The sequence below is a fragment of the Nicotiana sylvestris genome, chromosome 3 (genome assembly GCF_000393655.2).
Source record: "Nicotiana sylvestris chromosome 3, ASM39365v2, whole genome shotgun sequence".
In the NCBI taxonomy this organism is placed as follows: domain Eukaryota; kingdom Viridiplantae; phylum Streptophyta; class Magnoliopsida; order Solanales; family Solanaceae; genus Nicotiana; species Nicotiana sylvestris.
The window spans coordinates 9,904,846-9,923,344 of record NC_091059.1 but is presented as its reverse complement, the minus strand read 5'-3'; the positions used below and the strand labels follow the sequence as shown (position 1 = coordinate 9,923,344).

At 41.1% G+C, this 18,499-nt stretch overlaps 1 non-coding gene across 1 annotated transcript; it reads right to left on the bottom strand.

The window, feature by feature from the left end:
- Positions 1 to 7,648: 7,648 nt before the first annotated feature.
- LOC138888894 (small nucleolar RNA R71) lies at positions 7,649 to 7,755 on the bottom strand. Its single transcript, XR_011406461.1, has one exon. It is a non-coding gene; the product is annotated as a small nucleolar RNA R71 (small nucleolar RNA).
- Between the last annotated feature and the right edge of the window lie 10,744 nt (positions 7,756 to 18,499).

Here is an 18,499-nt window from a genome sequence, read left to right as displayed (position 1 = left end):
AAACAAAATATTGCCTTTTATTATTTACAATTTTGTGGATTTTTGTGGTATTTTATGTTAATAGCTTGCATTTTGTCCGTGCATGTTAATTCATATAAAAATATAAAAAATATGCATTGCATTTGGGGTTTAATTTTACTTATTTTTGGAATTAATTAGCAATTAGCAGTTTTACAAAAATCACAAAAATAGTTTACTTTTGTTTTAATTTTAACTTTTGGAATATTGGTAGTTTCTCTTTTTAATTTGGTATTTGATTAGTTTGTGACAATTATTAGAGTTAATTAATTGGATTTGGTAGGTTAATTCAGTTTTTAGAATTAATTCAGGGTTTTTAGTTTAATTTGGAAAAGATAAGAAAAAGAAATTAAAAAGAAAAGGAAGTCTTCTTAATAAAAGACCCAAAATTGGGCCATTTTTGTTCAAATACTTCAGCCCAAGTGCACAAAGACCCGTTCCAACCCAGCCCAATCCACCCCAACCCGATCCAGCACCCCCCACGACCAAAACAACATCGTTTCATCAACTTCAGATCTGGGTCGTCGAGGTAACTTGATCCAACAGCTTGGAACTATGGTGGAAATAATACTTATATGTCCAAACGCCCCACCTCCCCCCCCCCATCATCTCTCATGTACCCTCAGAGACCCAAACCCAGCGCCGCTTCAAACCACCGCATGTCGTCACTAGAAATCGCCCTATGGCGGCGGCCGGTCTTCGATGGCCCCTCAATTTACACCAAAGCTACGCCTCTTCCCCCTCATACTCATACCACCATTAGTTTCCCTCGAATATTGCTAGAACTCCTCGACTCCATGAAACCCTAACAGTCACCTCTGCCGTGTCCGGTGGCGCCGCCACCCAACCGCTCCCAAATTCACACCCTTAAACCCCTGTCCCTACCTCAGTCCAAATCCCCACGCATAACCCCTCAAACACCCTTGAAACCCTTCAAATTTCAGATCAGAGATGAACCCTGATTTCTCAAAAAACCCAAATCGTGAGATTGAGGTCGAAATTGATCTCATTCATGTGTTTTTGCCTGAAAACACATGATTAAGACCCATTTCGTTCAAAATTTGTGGCTCAAGGGATGACCTCAAGGCTTGCCTATCCAGTTGTAGGTACCTCCAGTTCCCTTTTTGTTTTTCCTGCATTTTTCTTTTTCTGTTAAGTTCAAATTCACTCTCATTTCTCCTCCGTCCCCTCTCTTGTCTTTTGTTTTTACCATTTCAAAAGTGTCATTAAGATCGAGTCATGTTAGTATAATGGTCAGTATTAATTTAGGATTGCCATTTTCTAGTTTTTTAACATGTGTTCAGTTCAGATTAGCGGTAGCCTCTATTAATTTTAAGATTCAGATTGTTTGAACTTTGCATTCTTGATTTGAGTTTCGTTGTATTATAATGGGTTTTAAATTAATATTATAATGTTTTAGTTGGGTTGGGTCATCAGGTTTTGTGGTTATTGTGATTGCTTGTTTGGATCATTGTGTAAAAGAGTTTGGGCCAGAGTGCTTTTTTGGTAGTACTAAGCCCATTTAGGGATTCAATTCAGGGTTTATGACCCAGTTAGCTTGGCCAGTTGGCCTGGGTGGGTTCAAGGTAAATAACAGTAGCTACAAGGGTGATTTGGGTAGTTTAAGTGCGGGGAATCTTTTCTCAACTGAAAGAAGAAGCTTCTAGCTGGGATTACTAGCCAATTTCAGGCTTTTAAGTGGATAAGCTTGGGCACCAAGTCAGTAGTTAAGGGGTTAAGTAGCAAATTAGAAAATTGGAAAAGGTCTAAAAGTGAAAAACTTAACCTATTTTCAGCTGCCCTAGTAGCTGCCTATAAAGGGATAGCTAAGAGAAATTCATTTCAGATTTTTGGGTAGCTAAAAAACCCAAAAAATAACAAATTAGCTGAAAATATCCAAAAAACACTGTTCCATTAAAATTTTCTAAAACTCTTGAAGATTTTTTATTTCTGAAACAATCCTTAGATAATCGGAGGTTTGAAATGGCTTAAACCGGTTGGTTTCAAGTGTTTAGGTTCGAGTTTTTGGTTGCATTTGATTACTGGACATTATTGGATCCTTCTGCTGGTTGGAGTTTGGTTCAAAACTGGTTTTCCTTCAGTTATTTTTGGGCTGTGTTGTTGTTGTGTTGTTCAGCTGCTGACCTTTTGCTGTTTATTTCATTTTCCAGGTACATTTTACACTCCACCTCATGTGTAAACTGATTTGATGAATGAAGATGGAAATTCTGCAATTTCAATATGTTTTCAGCCTTCTACTATGAATTTAACCTTGTTACTGTTTCATTTATGGGTTCTACAACTTAGATCATTGCCCTTTTGTAATTAATTTTAATCTGAGTAAATGTTTTGCGAGCTATCTATTTCTGTTCTGTTTTTTTTTCTGATTATTTCACTTGTGCCCTTTGTTTTGGTATATCAGTCAATGATATAACATGAACACTGAAGGCTCATTTTAAGGCTGCAAGTAGGTCTTTCGTTTTCCATTTGTTGATCTTAATTATTATTGACTTATCTTTCGTGAGTTTTATGAGAATCATGCTTATCCAATTAACTTAGTATTGGGTGTTTGTTTGTTCTCTGATCTCTCAAAGTTTGAAGTAGTTTGGAATTTGCCAATTAACAAATCAAGTCTGTTGATTTTAAATGTGCTTGAATCTTACCGTATTTTGATACCAGTTGTGTGAACCTTGAGATTTTGTAATTAGTGAATAGTTTGTGCAACAGATGGTGTTATTGCAACTAGTATTGCCTTAGAATCCATGTTAGCCTTAGAAGTCTTCTTTGCATTTGAATTAGAGATTAGCTATGTTTACTCGATTCCAGATTTCTTTAAGTGATGCAATTAGCTTCAAATGAATTTGTTGTTTTATGTTTTGGGCTGTCTTTTGGCCCAATTATAATGGCACTGTCCGCAATCATCAAACTGTCGAGTTGGGTTTCATTTGGGAGCCCAGTTATTTCACATGTGAGCCTGCTGCAAATGGGCGGTCAGCCATGGGATTTTGATCAACCCAACTAGTCCACAATCTAGTAGGGGTGGTTCGTTATCAATTCAATGTTTTATTAAAATTACTGATTTAGTTTTGGCACAACATAAGTAGGAATTCCCTTGCGTTCTTTAAACTAACTAGTCTCGTTCTGTCAATTAAACTCCTTAAAATCAATGGGGGTTGAGTCGTATTAGATAACAAATAGTTTATGGTCCTCCGAGCTTTAGTTTAAATAGCCTTTAAAATAGAATTGAGGTGCGCCGCGCCAAAAATAAAATGACAAATTGCGCGGCCCTCTTTAATTATGTCTTTAAAATATTTAGAACACCAGGCGTGACATTTAGTTAATTTTCATGGCCCTCGCAAAGTTAATAATGCGTAGTTGCTTTAGGCGCGTATTTAATAATCTACTTTCTTAAACTCGGGTGCACATTTATGTGACCCTAATCCAAATCCCAACAAAGTTGAAATATGTCAAAGACCGCAGGTGCATTTATGTGACGTGGTTCGAGACGTGTTTTAACGACGTTGCAATTCTCTTTAAAATAATAAAAGCGGTAAAAAGTTAAAATTCGCACATAGATTCATAATTGTGTAAAATCGGATAATTAAGCAAAATATGACAGTTAAGCGACCGTGCTAGAACCACGGAACTCGGGAATGCCTAACACATTCTCCCGGGTTAACAGAATTCCTTAACGGGATTTTTGATGCGCAGACTGTTTAACAGAGTCAATAATTTCCTCGATTAGAGATTCAACCGGTGACTTGGGACACCATAAATCTCCCAAGTGGCGACTCTGAATCTTTAATAATAAATCCCGTTTCGATTGTCCTTTAATTAGAAAAACTCCTTTATACCCTTCCGGGTGTAGGTAAAAAGGAGGTGTGACAGACCTGATCATTTTAATTGTGAATCTAGTTGTAGGAAGCCCCTAATGGCAGCCAACAACTTTGAAATTAGGACCGACCTGATTCAGACAGTTCAACAATCTTGTATATTCACTGGTGATACAAGTGAAGACCCACATAGTCATTTAATTGATTTTCTAGAACTTGTAGAAACTGCTAAGTACAATGGAGTACCTCCTGAAGCTATCAAGTTAAGGCTATTTGCTTTTTCTTTAAAAGGAGATGCCAAGACTTGGTTGCGAAGTTTACCTCAAGGATCCATTACGACATGGGACCAGATGTGTCACGCCCCAAATTCGAGAGACATGACCGATGCCTGACCGGATATCCCCAGTCAAGCGGACCTGAGTGCCTTTCCTATCCCATGTGTTACCCCACATCTTTCATTACTTATTAGTCAAGTGAAATAACCATATTATTAATGTAAAATACCGATTCATTACAAAACATACACAAAGTACATGGTTCCCAGCGTGGTTTACATCTTACATTACCCAAATATATAAAATACATATTTCATGAGTTCATGACCCACATTTTCTGTCTATGGAGCTTCTAAGGATGAAGAAGGATAATACAATACTTGCCGGCAACAAGGCTCAGGCTATACCTTTTACAAATACCAAAACAAAATCCCAAAAGAAAAGAACAAAAGTGGCGTGAGCCACGCAGGGCCCCAGAAGGAAAGGGGCTCACCAATTCAGCTGACAGGAAATGATGAGGAGCTACGGTCGGTGGACTGGAGTACCTGCTATGGATCCACCTACAATCATGACACGAATGTAGCGCCCCCGGCTAAATGGGCGTCAGTACACTTGAATTGTACTGGTATGTATGAAAATTTTTTACCCTAAGTAAACTCAAACCATACACAAGTAACGATCAGTAGTAGAATCAACAATCAAATACACATGAAAGGTACAATCAAGCCAAACAAGTTTACAATCTCTCCTTTTTCCCCTTCAACATTTTCACATCAATAATTCCACAATCTTTCTCATAATTTCATTTCAATAGTGTTTTCGACCACTTTTCCACCCTTATTACCTCGGCCACCCTTATTACCTCGGACACCCTTATCACCACAACCCACACCTTATTACTTCGTATTGCAGCGCGCAACCCATTCCCACCGAACAAATCACAATTCACAAACAGCACAACAACAACGATAATTCACATAGAACAACAACAATAATTCTCAAAGAGCAACCACAACAATTCACAAGAATTTCTGTAGCCATCAATACCATTTCCATCATATTCAACAATCCATATGCAATTTAAGTCACCACAATAATTACCCACAGCAAGCCAAAAATATTATTACCACAGTTGTTCCAATTGCATCATTTACGATTTCCTCCCATCATCTGTTTCTCAGCTCTTACCACATAACACTCTCAAAATCACATTTGGTTTATTGCCAATTAAGTACACCATTATATTGGGAAAACTTAACCAACAACATTCAAGACATGTTAATCACAAGAATTCATGAAATAGGCCATCTTGCCTTAACACCCGTGAAACAACCAAAATTCACAAATAGTTCACATAAATAACACGTACCAATTTCTCGTACTCTAAACAAGGTGAATTTACAAAGGTTAAAGTTAGCCATACATACCTCGATTAAGCTTTCCTTAAGTTACTATGACATTTCGGAATGTCTAGCAATCCCAATCTACTTAAGACATAACAAAATTAACACAAATTAGGAAGGTATTCATGGTTTCAGTTCATTTGAGCATTTTATCAAACACTAGTTGAGCATCTTGATTTTTAACTCTCTTTTACAAGATTTCCTTCATTCCCCAACCCAATCTTTACCTATTTAAGTTCATCAATCTTCCCACAAACCCTATTTGCACATGCATGTATACATAATACTATTATACTAAGAATCATACCTCAATGACCCATCTCACAATCTCTACAATACCAACACAACCTAGGTTAGGCACCTATGGCTCCCAATTACCATACCATACGTTGTAATACATGATTCATACTCATAATTCCATAATAACTCCATATATGTAAGTCTAAGGTGTAGGATTTACCTTTTGGAAGAAATCTTGCAAAACCCTTCTTTGGGTTCTTGAAGGAATTTCTTGAAAAATCTAAGTGTTTTAAGAGAAAATTTTATCAATAGTAGTGTAGGAATGATGGAATTTCACACCAAGATCATAAGGATTACTTACCTTGAAGATTGGGGGAGTTGAAGGTCTTGAGAGGGTGAAGAAAACCCCAAAATTTCGAGCTTGGATGACAAAAATAAAGAAAAGATGATACCCCTTCGGTTTTTACACTGACCAGGGGTATTTTAGTCATTTAAACTGTTCCCCCGCGCTCCCACCGCGGTCCCACCAAGGTGAAACACCCTTGCAAATAGTTTTTCTCGCGGTCCCGCCGCTAGGGCTGTGCATTTGGATCGGATATCCGAAATCCGATCCGATCCACTCTATTTCGGATTTTCGGATTTCAAATTTCGGATTTTCGGATTGGATACGGATTGTGTTTTATGAAATTTCGGATTTTCGGATTGGATTCGGATTGGTATGATTTTAATCCGATCCGATCCGATATCCGAAATTATATGTACCTATATAAATACACACTAAAATTTTAGGGTTATGCTTATTCATTTTTCACACACCCCCTCACTCACTTAGATTTTTCTGCCTCTCTTGCACCTCTCTTCTCTTTAGTGAAGACTAAAAGAGTCTCAATGACTCAAACTTCCGATTTTACTTTGATTTTATGTCTCTTTCTTCCGCCTCTCTTCTCTTCTCTTCTGTCTTTTATGTCTATTTCATGTTCTATTCTTCAACTTTTGATTTTATTTTGATTTTTTTGTTTGTTTTGGTAGATGGAAGATGAGATAGAGACACCGAATGAACTTTAAATTGTTGAAAATTTTTGTGACAATCCGATCCGACAATCCGAAAAATTATCCGATCCAAACTTTAAAATCCGATCCAATCCAATGTTAATTCGGATCGGATTCGGATTTCACTTTTCAGAATCCGAAATTCGAAATCCGAATCCGAAATATGCTAAATCCGATCCAATCCGATCCGTGCACAGCCCTACCCACCGCGGTCGCGCGCCTGGGCGCGCTGGTGACACATGTCAGGTAAAATGGTCATAACTTTCTGTATACACCTCCAAATGACGAACGGTTTGTTGCGTTGGAAACTAGACTCAAGGGGATTTAATTTGATAGGTTTTAAATCACACAAATTCTTATATAACTGTAGATATGATCATTCAAAGTGAGGTCTTGCGCGCACTTATTTACAACTTTCGTCTATTATGAAATTTTCCAACTTGGCCTAGACTTAAGCCTCTCCTTAGAACCCCATTTCACTTCTAATATGACTTATACGCTTATTATATATCCAATTGATATCCATTATATCCTAGATCCTCATTTTCACGCAAGATAAAGTATTTAGCCTACCTTGGCACCACAGAAACTTAAATTACTAAGCAAAATTTTCTGGGGTTTTACACCTTGGACTCCAAATTACTTACCATAGGACATATACACATATTTACCAAATCTAATTGATGTACACCATGTTAATAGCACATAAAGTATTATAATAAGCCTACGAAACAGCACGTAATCCTAAATTACTTAGCGAAATTTTCTGGGGCCTTACAAGATGACTCAGAAGTTTTTAAACAAATATTTTTCCCCTGCTAAAATAACAAAGTTAAGACAAGACATATCTAATTTCTTTCAGACTGATACTGAATCAGTTTATCAAGCTTGAGAAAGATTAAAAGCAATGTTAAGAAAATGCCCACACTATGACATTCCTGAACATATGCAATTGTACATTTTCTATCAGGGGTTAAAACCCTCTGCTAGAAATGTGATAGATGCAACTGCAGGAGATTCTGTAATGGGAAAAACCACAGAGGAAGCATTGCAAGTGTTGAATGAAATTTCTGAGAACGCTATCCAATGTCCATCTGAGCATGTAATCATTAAAAAGGCTGCTACGGTAAATCATGTTGATGCTTTAAATACACTAACGCAACAGATTGTTTCTTTGGCATAAAAGTTTGAATCTTTTCAGGTGAATACACAACAATCAAACCAATCTAAGGCTTGTGACATGTGTGGAGGAAACCACCAGAACCATGAATGTCAAGCAACCAATCAAACAGATGAACAGGCTTATGTCATCGGTTACAAACCATATCCTTTTGGGAGTCCAATGGCACAGAAGCATCCAGGATTTCAGTGGAGTAAACCAAATGGTGCAGAAAACTCTCAAAGCTTCCAAAAACAATAGGGACAAGGTCCGCCAGGATACCAGAGTCAAAATCGCGGGGAACCGAGTTACAGACCTTATCAGCAAGCAAGCCCATATCAACAAGCAGGGTCATATCAGCAGAGGCCCCAACAAGCTCATCCAAGTCTTGATGACCTTTTGTACAAGTATATTAAGGTCACTGATGAAAAGATGGAAAGCCAAAATTCATCCCTCAAAAATCAAAAAATTCAATTAAGCCAATTGGCAGCTCTTGTGTTAGAAAAGATTCAGGGTCCCTTACCAAGCAATACAGAGAAAAATCCAAAGGAGCACCTTAAGGCCATCACTTTACGGTCAGGTAAGGAACTTGATGAACCTTATGCAGACAGAACAACAGGTAGACAACGGTAAGAATTTTGAAAAACCATCTGAACCATCAAAGGAGAAAGAAATAAAGAATAAGGAAGAAAACATTTCTGAAAAAATGGCTGCCCCACCTGTGACAATTCCCTTTCCACAAAAAATGAAACGATAAAAGCTTGATGGTCAATTTGCAAAAAATTTTGAAATCTTGAAACAAATTCATATTAATATTCCTTTCACTGATGCTTTGTTGCAAATGCCTTCATATGCTAAATTTTTAAAAGAAATTTTGTCAAGTAAACAGAAATTGGAAGAAGTTTCTGTGGTAATGCTTACTGAAAAATGCAGTGCTATACTTTAAAATAAGCTACCACAAAAACTTGGTGATCCTGGCAGTTTTACCATTCCATGCACTTTGGGAGGTGTATATTTTGAAAAAGCACTTTGCGATTCTGGAGCTTCAATAAATTTGATGCCATTTTCTATCTTTAGAAAATTGGATCTCGGTGAAATGAAGGACATAAGTGTTTCTCTTCAGTTTGCAACTCAGAGTACTAAGAAACCTAAGGGAATAATTGAAAATGTACTTGTAAGAGTAGATAAGTTTTTGTTCCCTGTAGATTTTATAGTACTAGAAATGAAAGAATGTCCTGATGAACCAATAATTTTGGGTAGACCATTTCTTACTACAAGAAGAGAAATCATAGATGTTCATCAAGGGCAACTAATCTTGAGAGTTGATGAAGAAAGAGTCATTTTTGATATGCAAAAGATACTAAGATTTTCAGGAGATGAGGCATCATCTTCATGCTTTTCTTTTGACATGATTAGTGATCTTGCAGATGAATTCAAAGATGATCAATTAATTTCAGACTCAATGGAAAGATGTTTGACCAAATCAGGCACCGCACAAGATGATGATCCCACAATTAGGAGAGAAGCTGAAATACTGGAAAAATATTCAGAGGATAAGGATGTCACGACCCAATTCCCGAACTCGGTCGTGATGACGCCTCTCGTGAAGACAAGGCCAGCCCAACAGAACGGAACACCTCTTTTAACAGTTAATTAACATAAATAAGTCTAAACATGATTAATCATAGTCATAAGTGCGGAATAAAGTGATAAAACATGGAAACCATCCCGACACAGCCCAAATCGGGGTGTCACAAGTCATGAGCTACTATAGAGTCTACTAAAATTCTACAAGGTCTGGAACTTAGTACAAAGTCTAAAGATAACATAAGTAATAGAAGATAAGGGAGAAACGGGGCTGCGGATATCAACAGCTACCTCGTCATCACCGCCTGGTCTGGAAGGAATCAGTGCTCAGGAGCGAACTCTGCTATGCATGTATCTGCACACACACGGTGCAAGGAGTAATGTGAGTACTCTGACCCAGTGAGTAATAGGTATAAATAATGGCTGAAAGCATGAAATCTCATAATGGCACAAGGAAATACTATATCAAAGTAGTAAAATCAGTTAAGAAGTAAAACAGTGAAGTATCAAATAACTCTCTTTAAAAACTGGTAAAACAGATAATTTAACAGATGAAAAATAGATAGAAATCTACCCCTCGGGCTCAGTATCAATCTCTTAGAAAAGTATCAGTCCCTCGGGCTCAGTATCAGTCCCTCGGGCTCAGTATAAGCCACTCATCATAATATCAGCCCCTCGGGCTCTCTCTCATATCACATGGGTACCCGCGATCACTGTGGGTGTGCAGACTCCGGAGGGGCCCTTTAAGGCCCAAGCGCTATATCAACATAAGGCGTGAAAGCCTGCTTACATCACTCATAAGGCCTGAAAGCCTCTTCATATCACCCACAAGGCCTGAAAACATTCTCACATCACTCATAAGGCCTGCAAGCCTTCTCACATCACTCAGTATATCCTCACATATGGCCCTCGGCCTCAATCAGTCCGAAAATCATCACAAGCCCCTTGGGCATCAGTAAAACAATAGTGCTCAGCCCAAACAACATTTGAAATATCATTTAAGTCTCAAAATCAAGTAAAAGTGGCTGAGTTTGTAAAACAATGTAAATCAACATGACTGTGTTCAAATAGTATGTCAAAATAGTGAGGAAACAGTGATAAAAATCCCCGAAGGGTCCAGATAATTGGCACAAAGCCCCAAATATGGCATTAAGCCCAAGTCATGATGATAACAATTAAGTCTCGGTCAAATACGCGGTAAAATATCAATCGGGATGGACCAAGTCACAATCCCCAGTAATAAACGACCCCGCGCTCGTCATTCAGCGCGTGTCCCACCTCAATATAGCACTATGTTGTGCAATATGGGGTTTCAAACCCTCAGGACATCATTTACAATCATTACTCACCTCAAGCCGGCCAAAATTCTAGCTCGCTATGCCCTTGCTTCTCGAATCGGCCTCCTCGCGCATTGAATCTGACCAAAACCACAACAAATACGTCACAATAGGCTAAGGGAACAATACCCAATCGAACAATATCGAAAATTCCGAAATTAGCAAAACCCGATCCCCAAGCCCACTTGTTAAAACTCAAAAAAATTCACATCAACGGATTCCTTATCTCGCCATGAGTTCATACATATAAAAATCACAAGAATCGGAGTTCAATTGACCCCTCAAATCCCCATTATCAACTCTCTTAAGTTCAAGCCCTAACCTCCATTTTTAACCCTTGATTCTTTAATTTTTCAGTCTTAATTCATGTATTTGCACCATAAAATCGTGTTTTAAGTCCAAGAATCCTTACCTTAGTGAAGCCCCTTGAAAACCCTCTTCAAAATCGCCCACAAAACTCCAAGTCCGAAGTTAGAATGATAAACCTTTCAAAAATTTGCGAAGATGGACATTAATATTTCTGCCCAGTTAAAACCACTTCTGTGGTTCCATTTCTGCTTATGCGGCACCGTTTCCAGGGTTCCTCCATCCGCTTCTGTGGAAACTCACTTAACGCCCCAGGCCGCTTCTGTGACTCCAATTCCGCATCAGTGGAACCGCTTCTGCGGTCAACCCTTCCGCTTCTGCAGATATCCACCTAGAGTCCAAAATTGCTTCTGCGGCTACATCTTCGCACCTGCGATACCGCTTCTGCGGTCCAACTTCCGCAGAAGCGAAAATACCAGAAGCAGCAACAACATCAACTTTACAAGTCCAAAAACTTCCTGATAGCTATCCGAAATCACCCCCAGGCCCTAGGGACCTCAACCAAAAGTACCAATACATCCTAAAACGTTATTCAAGCTTGTTCCAACCATCAAAACACACCCAACAACACTAAAATCATCAATTCTCATTGAATTCAAGCCTAAATTCATATGAAACTTCTGAAACACGCATTCGATCAAAAACCCAACAAAATCACCTGAAATTTTGCACACACATCCCAAATCACCTAACAAAGCTACTGAAACTCTCGGAATTCCATTCCGAGCCTCGTATCAAAATCTCACCTATCAACCGGAATTCGCCAAAATACTAACTTCGTCAATTCAAGCCTATTTCTACACCAGGCCTCCAAAACCACTTCTGATCACGCTCCTACATCACCAATCATCCTCTGAAGCTAACTGAATCACCAAAAATCACATCCGAGCCCTCTAACTTATAAGTCAACATTCGATTGACTTTTTTCTAAACTAAGCCTTCCTTAAAGAGACTAAGTGCCTCATTTCCTACCAAAACCAATCCAAATCGACCCGATCACATCCAATACCGATAATGAAGCATATAGAAGCATAAAATGGGGGAAACGGAGTGGTAACTCATGAGACGACGGTTCAGGCCATCACATCCTCCCCAACAAAAATAAACGCTCGCCCTCAAGCGAGTCAAGAAACATACCTGAAGTCTCAAATAGGTGAGGATATCTGCTCCGCATCTCCCGCTCGGTCTCCCAGGTAACCTCCTCCACGGGCCGACCTCTCCACTGCACCTTCACCGAAGCTATATCCTTTGATCTCAACTTCCGAACCTGACGACCCAAAATAGCCACTAGCTACACATCATAGGTCAAATCATCGTCCAGCTGAACCGTGCTGAAGTCCAAAACATGAGACGGGTCCCCAACATACTTCCGGAGCATAGAAACATGGAACACCAGATGCACACTCGACAAGCTGGGTGGCAAAGCAAGCATATAAGCCACCTCCCCAATCCTCCAAAACACCTCAAAAGGTCCAATGAACCACGGAATCAACTTTCCTTTATTTCCAAATCTCATAACACCCTTCATGGGCAAAACCTTTAGCAAGACCTTCTCACCGACCATATAAGACATATCTTGAACCTTCTGATCCACATAACTCTTCTGACGCAACTGAGATGTATGAAGTCTCTCCTGAATTAACTTCACCTTCTCTAAGGCATCCTGACCAAATCTATCCCCAAAAACCTAGCCTCGCCGGGCTCGAACCAACCAACTAGAGACCTACACTGTCTCCCATACAAGGCCTCATACGGTGTCATCTGAATGTTGGACTGTTAGTTATTGTTGTAGGCAAATTTTTCAAGCGGTAAGAACTCATCCCAAGAACCTCTGAAATCAATAACATAGGCACACAACATGTCCTCTAATATTTGGATAGTATGATCGGACTGCCCGTAAGTCTAAGGATGAAATGATGTGCTCAACTCCACCTGAGTACCCAACTCTTGCTGAAAAGTCCTCCAAAACTGAGAAATGAACTGAGTACCTCTATTTGAGATAATAGACACTGGGACACCATGCAACCGAATAATCTCCCAGATAAAGATCCCTGTCAGTCGCTCTGAATAATAGGTAGAACACACCGGAATAAAGTGTGCGGACTTGGTCAGCCGATCCACAACCACCCAAATCGAATCGAACTTCTTCAAAGTCCGAGGAAGACCACTCACAAAATCCATGGTGACTCTCTCCCACATCCACTCGGGAATAATCATCTGCTGAAGAAAACCACCCGGTCTCTAATGCTCATATTTCACCTGCTGACGATTGAGACACCGAGTTATATAACCCACAATATCTTTCTTCATTCTCCTCCACCAATAGTGTTGCCTCAAATCCTGATACATCTTTGCGGCACTCGTATGAATGGAATACCACGAGTTGTGGGCCTCCTCCAGAATCAACTCTCTAAGCCCATCCACATTGGGCACACAGATCTGGCCCTGCATCCTCAATACACCATCATCACCTATAGTCACATCCCTAGCATCATCATGCTAAACTCTGTCCTTAAGGACAAGCAAATGCGGATCATCATACCGGCACTCTATGATGCAGTCATATAAGGAAGACCGAGAAACCACACAAGCCAACACTTGGCTAGGCTCCGAAATATCTAATATCACGAACTGATTGGCCAAAGTCTGAACATCAACTACAAAGGGCCTCTCCCTAAGTGGAATGTACGCCAAACTCCCCATACTCACTGCCTTTTGGCTCAAGGCATCGGCCACCATATTGGCCTTTCCCGGATGGTACAGAATGGTAATATCATAATCCTTAAGCTCCTCCAGCCATCTCCGCTTGCCTCAAATTAAGATCCTGTTGCTTGAACAAGTGCTGAAGACTACGATGATCAGTGAATACCTCACAAGATACGCCATATAAGTAGTGCCTCCAAATCTTCAAAGCATGAACTATAGCAACCAACTCTAAGTCATGAACAGGGTAGTTCTTCTCATGGGACTTCAACTAACGAAAAGCATAAGCAATCACTCTACCCTCCTACATCAATACACACCCAATTCCGACTCTCGAAGCATCACAATAGACGGTATAAGAACCTAAAGCTGATGGCAAAACCAGTACTGGAGTTGTGGTCAAAGACGAGGAGAAGGTTATGGTGCGTAATGGAGCAGAATCGTCACTAGTAGCGGAAGTCAAGGAAAAGAAGCTCATTGATCCAGCATTAGCACAGATGAAGGAGGCAGTTTTGAATAACAAGACTTCGACATTTTCACTCGGTGGTGAGGATGGTGTATTACGATGTCAAGGATGTGTTCCATATGTGGATAATCTTCGGTGGAGGGTAATATGTCTTGAGCTTCTGAAAGCTCTCCTCGCACTCATCCGACCATACAAATGGAGCTTCCTTCTGAGTCAACTTGGTCAAGGGAGAGGCAATCGATGAAAAACCCTGCACAAACCGGCGATCATAATCCGCCAAATCGAGGAAACTACGAATCTCTGCGGCTGAGGACGGTCTAGGCCAACTCTTCATTGCCTCTATCTTCTTCGGATCAACTTTAATACCCTCGCTGGACACCACGTGCCCAAGAAAGACACTGAACTGAGCCAAAACTCACACTTGGAGAACTTTGCATACAACTTCTCCTTCCTCAACCTCTGCAATACAACTTGCAACTGCTCTGCGTGCTCCCGCTGACTACGCGAGTACACCAGAATATCATCAATGAATACGATAACAAATGAATCCAAATAAGGCCGAAATACACTATTCATCAAATGCATGAACACTGTTGGGGCATTGGTCAGCCCAAAAGACATAACAAGAAACTCATAGTGACCATATCTAGTCCTGAAAGTAGTCTTAAGAATTTCTGAATCCCTGGTCTTCAACTGGTGATAACTCGAATGGAGATCAATCTTGGAGAACACCCTCGCTCCCTGAAGATGGTCGAATAAATCATCAATATGAGGTAGGGGTACTTGTTCTTCACTCTTACTTTGTTTAGTTTCCTGTAATCAATGCACATTCTCATTGTGTCATCCTTCTTCTTCACAAACAGAACTGGTGCACCCCACGGTGACACACTAGGCCGAATGAACCCCTTATCTAGGAGTTCCTGAAGCTGATCATTCAACTCTTTCAACTCCGTTGGTGCCATACAATATAGCAGAATGGAAATGGGCTGAGTGCCCGGCACCAGATCAATACCAAAATCAATGTCCATGTCTGGTGGCATGCCCGGCAGGTCTGCAGGAAATACATCGGGAAACTCCCTTACAACTAGAACAGAATCAATGCTAGGAGCCTCAGCTCCGACATCCCGCACAAAGGCTAAATATGACAGACAACCCTTCCTAACCATACGTTGGGCCTTTAGGAAAGAAATCACTCTACTAGGGACGTAATCAGTCACACCACGCCACTCGATCCTCGGTACACCCGGCATAGCCAAAGTGATTGTCTTAGCATGACAGTATAGAATAACATGACACAGAGATAGCCAATCCATGCCCAGAATAATATTAAAGTCCACAATGCTCAATAGCAATAAATCAACTCGGGTCTCCAGACCCCCAATAGTCACAACACAAAACCGATACACATGGCCTACAACAATAGTATCGCCCACTAGGGTAGTTATGTAAACAAGTAAAGCAAGACACCCTCGGGTCGTACCCAAATGATAAGCAAAATATGAGGACACATAAGAATAGGTGGAACCGGGATCAAATAAGACAGAGGCATCTCTGTGGCAGACTGAAATAATACCTGTAATGACAGCATCGGAAGCAACGGCATCTATCCGGCCTGGAATAGCATAAAAATGGGTCTGGCTACTGCATGATCGACCTCTACCTCTGGGGAGACCCCTGGCTGCCTGACCTCCACTCCTACCTGACTAGGAGGGTGTTGAAGAAACTAGAGCAGAAGATGAGGGTTGACCCCTCTGCTGTGATGAACTGGCAGCACGATGAGGACACTGCCTCCACATGTGTCCAAACTCTCCACACTCATAATAACTCCCAGGTGCTGGAGAATGGGACTGAAGGGAACCCCTCGTACCGAAGTGACTAGCTGATGCACTCGGCGTGGAAGAACCCTAAACAGACGGGGCACGCATTGAACTCCGAGATGGAAGGGCACTGAGTGAAGGCTGACCCTGCTGAGAACCATGATGACCATGTCCTGAAGATTCCCCACGATACTCAGGACGGGCCGACTGAGCGGACCTAAAATAACAGCCTCTACCGTGCTGGAACTGGCATCTAGATGGAGCACCACTGAAACTGCCAGAACCTTAAGGCCTCTTGGCCTCCCTCTCCTCTCTACCATACCGGCGAGCCGTCTCGATATCCCGAGCAATATCAACCACCTCCTCGAATGAAATACCCAAAAATCTCTCTCTTGCCATCAAAATACGGAGATGATAGTTAAGATCATCCACAAACCTCTTGATCCTCTTGAAATCTGTCGGAACCATCCACGAGGCATGACGAGCCAACTCACAATACCTCGCCTCATACTGAGACACAGTCATATCACCCTGCCGGAGCCACTCAAACTACCTACGCAGCTCCTCCCTACGGGACTGCGGTACATACTTCTCCAAGAAGAGAGTGGAGAACTCCTGCCAAGTCAAGGGCACTGCACCAACCGGCCTACACTTCTCATATGCCTCCCACCAAGTGAAGGCAGCCCCAGTGAACTGAAAGGTGGTAAATGCTACACCACTCGACTCCAAAATTCCTGTTGTCCGAAGCATACGCTGACACTTGTCGAGGAAACCCTAGGCATACTCGCCCTCAGCACCACAGAATGAAGGAGTTTGAAGCCTCCCGAACCTCTCAAGACGACTCTGCTCATCGTCTGACATAGCTGGAACCACAAAGTCCTAAACTGGTACGACCGGCTGAGCTGGAGGTGCTCCTAGTGTTTGCAATCCCTACACTACTTGCTCAGGTGTGCGAGCAGTGGGGGTCTGATTGCCTCCCCCGTCCTGTGAAGTAGTGATAAGTAGGATTTTAACGTGTTTTATGCCCTTACTTGCCTATGCTTTGAGTATAATCTGCTACAAAATAGTACTAAAATGCTTACAGGTTGTGCTTGATTGAAGGTTTGAGCTACAAAGTGACGAAATGTCAAATATCGGCTCAAAACAGAGTGAAACCTACTCAAGTATCAAAGGCCAAGTGAAGTGGTATAATAGGAGCCTAGTGCCGACCGCACAATTGTGCATGTGGCCGCATTAGGGGAGTTCAGAGAAGTGCAAAGTCAAGATTTTAACCACGCGGCCGCGGTTGGATTTAGGCAGCCCGTGTTCAGCTCGCGCGGCCGCGCCATTACATCATGCGGACTGTGCCAGGGGTTCAGAGAAGATGTAGTTTTAGGCAATTGCAGGCCACGCGGCCGCGATCACTATTATGCGGCCCGCGCCACACCTTCACGCGGCCACGCCACATCTTTACGCGGTCCGCACCAGCCACTTCAAAGAGATAGAAATGGAAGTCAAACCAGCCAGTGCAGTCGCGGTCATAATTGTGCAGCCCGCACTGACCCCGTAGGGGCAATTTTGTCCAGTTTTTCCAGCCCACTATAAATAGAACATTTTACCATTTTTAGGTTAAGTTTTATGTATTGAACAGATCTGCGCTCGTGAGGACCAACGTTTTGGCTTATTTTGGCATCTTAGCTTTAATTTCTCCATAGATTCTTGTAGTTTTACTTTAGTTATTAATTAATATGGTTATTTCTTCTTCTATTTCTTCTGTTTCACTTTCAATTATGTCTAGCTAAACCCATTAGCTAGGGTTGTGGCTCAACCCTAGTATGGGTAATTGATGGGTGTTGCTTTCTAATGATAGATTGATATTAGGTGTTCGTTATTTGGGTTAACTTTATGCTTTAATTAAGGATTGGTGGTTGCAAACATTGATTCTAGCTTAGTGAGTTTTGACTCTTCTTGAAAAAGAGGGTCTATGACCCCAAAATTGACCCAACTAGGAATTGGGATGGACCCATGAGAAATGGTAGTCCCAATTAACGGGTTAAATCTCTAAAGAGTAATCACCCTACTTGAACCCTAGTTGCTTGGTCTAATTGGCCTACCCAATTGGCCTTGAGAGAGTCAATTGGGCAAAATCATTCTCTCTACCGAGAGGTGTGAGAGTGGGTACAATTGTGCAACAGTTATAACATAAATCCCAAATATGTCAATCTATTATTAGTAGTTTCTACCCGTTAGTTAACCACCTAGGTGA